This window comes from Choristoneura fumiferana, chromosome 24 (assembly GCF_025370935.1).
Source record: "Choristoneura fumiferana chromosome 24, NRCan_CFum_1, whole genome shotgun sequence".
In the NCBI taxonomy this organism is placed as follows: domain Eukaryota; kingdom Metazoa; phylum Arthropoda; class Insecta; order Lepidoptera; family Tortricidae; genus Choristoneura; species Choristoneura fumiferana.
Window position 1 is genome coordinate 1,165,402 of NC_133495.1, and position 4,175 is coordinate 1,169,576.

Sequence of the window (4,175 nt, forward strand, 5' to 3'; positions counted from 1 at the left end):
TATTTAATTCAATGGTAAGTCATAGTACTTTTTGAGCTCTACATTTTGGCATTAAAATCTCATTTAAAAAAAAAAGTGACTGGACATGTTCTTTCCGTGGATCCTTCATTTTTTCTTGACGGTGCTAGATTATCGTCACGGATGTCAATATCCTTAGGTAGGTACGTCGAGTTCGTAAATTTTTGCTTTGAAATTTACGAACTCGACTATACTAATTTAATAAATGCGAAAAAGTACCACTGTCTGTATGTTTACCAATTAAATTGGGGAGATATTTGAGACCCTGGTAAGGATATAGGACAATTTTATCCCAGAACATGGTATAATTCCCGCGGGATAGTGATAAATGAACTTTTCGAGCAAAAGCTAGTAGGTATACCATATAGGTACACAAAGATTGAAGATAGGTAAGCCCTTGAAAATGGGTAAAATTTCCCGGTTTTTAATAGTTACAGAGTTAAACAAGTGTGAGTAACTCCTAACTGTGCGTAGGAGACAAATATGAAGGGACGTTTTGAATTTGAATTTAAGCAAATGGTACTAATTTAGACATTTTTGTTTTTGAACAAATCCTAGTCCGGAAGTACCTACCTACTTACCTATCTTCATTTTAGTAGTTTTATATACAGTAAATAGAACGCAGAAAGTGGAGATGGGCAGGACATATTGCTAGAATGGACCACAGTCGTTGGGCGAGGAGAGTCCTGGAGTGGAGACCCCGTGCTAACACCCGCGGTAGAGGACGACCACCAAACACCACACCACACATATAATATCCGGCCAACCACAGACGATATCCGGCAACAAGCTGGCGTAAACTGGATGCGAGTGGCAATGGATAGGCAAGACTGGAAAAGTAGAGAGGAGGCCTATGTCCGAAGAAGGGCGCTATAAGGGCTGTTATAGATTTACAGTCTGGTTAAGAATCTTAGCTAGAGGATTTGATAAATGCAACGTGGCAAAATTTTCGCCTTTTGTGTAGATAAGTATTATGAAATAAAAACATAAGAGATCGATGTAAATAATATCTAAGGACGACCGGATGGCCATGTGGTTAGAGAACCTGACTACGAAGCTTGAGGTCCAAGGGTTCGATCCCCGGCCGAGGCAAATGTATGTATGAATAATACGAATGTTTGTTCTCGGGTCTTGGACGTTTAATCCGTTTAATATGTATTTAAATATGTATTTATCTATATAAGTCTGTTTATCCGTTGCCTAGTATCCAAATATATCAAATTTACAAAGGAAAATTATAGCGGCTAAGATTGCTTGAGAATTATTAGTAGTTTAAGAGTAAATAGCAGCCTAAGGTATAAAATATACCTAAACTTGGAAGATTCAGTACACAATACGAAATTTTTAGAAAAATATTATTTGATTTTTTCGTAGGCTACGAAACCCTATTTTTATTCTATAACAATACGGATGAATTAAACGGACCTGTGACCACTGCATCCTCTGATCTGCAGCCTACCTTCCTGTACGAAAACAACCGAAGCACAGCGGAAGTTGCCGAAGGTAAACAAAATGGCGGAAGTTCCCGCGCATGCCCACCCCTACAGAGAAGTGACGTCAACTCGAACTAGTGATGTGAATGTAGATTTTTAGGGAAGGTTTCGATGTAAAAATTATCACGAGCAAAATAGTGTTTCAATAAATAGAACTGTTACATGCATAGGTAGTAGAAAAGAAATTTAAGAAGGAGAAATTGAAGGTGCAAATATGGTAGAGTCTCAACCATTAAAATAGATACCTATTTTAATGTGCAAAACAACTGGTGGTGGAATACCTATCATTAACTTGCGTTAAATACCTAAATCATCAGATTTTTATAGATTTAATATAACAGAGGCCGTCGCTGCCAGCAATTGCTGTAGAAGCACAATCATGTTGTTTCGTTATTTCAATCTAAATTGCTCACTGACTCATAAGGAATTACAATTCGCATTTAATAGGGGAACAAGAGGCAAAATGCTGTCTTAATTGTAACAACTGCTGTTCTTACTCACAACCCAATTAATTCATTAACCTTTGCAGCGTTGTACCTACCTACATAATTTTATAATTAACCTATTTTGCGCAGTGGCGGAACTGTGCTAAAAATAATCAACCTTGAAATTAATTAGATGATCGTTATTTTTGAGTAGCGAATCTCTTAACTATATATATACTTAGGGATAAATTTTCTATTCTTGATGTGGATTAAACAAAAAAAAAACATGCTCTTTAATGCCAAGAGCAGCTTCAAGGACCATGCTTGATAAGTCACACACACGCCACCAGCCAGAACGTTCTGATCGGCGATGCTGTAGATTGCTTGCTGACCGGGCATTATTGCCGTCCTGGGTCGGTAGATAGGTAGATATGTGAATCTGACGACTGGTATTTTTGTGTTGCATTCTAGCCTTACGATTTAAGTACATTCTTTTCGGTTCAATTCTGGGTAAAATAGAACACAATCGGTAGGTGTGTGGCCGGCCTTAAGGATAGGTAGGTACGGATATAAGACGGAGGAAACTTTTTCAAATAAGATGTTGGTACAGTCACCAGCACCAATATCTGACACAACAAGCGTGCATAAATATCTGATACGACTCTATTTCCAGGGCCGGAAGGACGTGTCAGATATTTTTGCACGCTCCGCTGTGGCAGATATTAATGCTGGTGACTGTACTTACCTATAGTTGACCAAGAAATTCTTACCACCCTAAGACTCAATATTATTTGCATGGTGTAAAAATATTTTTTTCTTTTTAATGTAGGAACTCTCGTACTAGTAAACAATAAATAATTAAGTATAATTGATTTATTCAAGCGTTACTTCGCGGAGGTCCATATCCGGAAAAATGCACAGTTACCGAGGGAACAGCGCGCGATAACCGGATACCATGCGGGCGGAGCCGCGGGCAAAAGCTAGTATTCAAATAATTATTATTTACTTGCTTCTCTGTAAGTAATCGTGCACCACAGCTATGTCTGTGCGACATATAATAATATGTTAACATGTAAAAACTGCCCTCCACTGCCACATAAAACAATACATAATGTTACATAGTTATCCACACCACCACCCAGAATAACAACACACAAAACGAGTACATTCTCAAAGCTACCGCAACATCGAGCATACATCCAATGCTAATCAAAATAAATGTTCGTGAAGAACCTGTAAATATTTGAAGAAACCCCAAACTACCTACATTATTTTTCTCAACATTATTTTCGCAAATACCCTCTCATTTTTCATTTTATATTTTTTTAGTCGACTACGGCAAGGAGAGTTTAGTAGTTATTGAAATAAAGCTTACGTCAGATATAGATATAATTTAAGTATTATAATGAAATAAGGCACACGCGTCTCTCCGTATCAATTGTTGAGGTATCACGTATGTTTCGAACGAATCCTTAGCTCATGGTCAAGGCGAGTTCAACGGAAAGTTAACCGACACCTTTAAAAGGTACCGCGGACTGGTATGGTGCACTATTATAATAGTGGAGGAGAAAGTTATTGTAGTATACGTAATTTTATTTATCATTATTATTTACTAACTACCTACTTGAAATTTCACCTTATAAGAATTTAAGTTAAATAATCAAAAATCATAACACAGATCCCATTATATCATTATAAAAGCTTAACTAACGCTCGTATTTATTAGAGAAGAGATGATGGATCTTCTACAGCATCTGTTTATCACACCTTCATTTTGACGTTGATTTATTAGTCGTTTTAACTATTAAACATAATCACTCAAGATATTTTTGCGAAAGATACATTTTATCGTCGTTGTCTATTTATAAGCGTAATAAAGTTGCCGTAATTGAGTAATTAAATGCAAATTATCTCAGTATGTTTATGTTTGATTTATTTCATAATAACGATAACAAGAAGAGTTTACCTTGTTCGATTATACATGCACGTTATGCATACGTAGTGTTTTTTATGTGTGTACCTACCTATTACGGGTATCAAGTATTATAATTATAGTAACGAATAATGACCTTTTTGTCATGGTTCTAAACAAAACCATCATAATAAATAAATCACAGTGCAGTAAATCACAGGCAGCTTTTTATGAAAAAAAAAACATAACACAATAAATGATGTAAGTCGTAGTTACTCATTTTATCGACATATAGGTATCACTGCATACGGCATCCCTAGCGTCTTG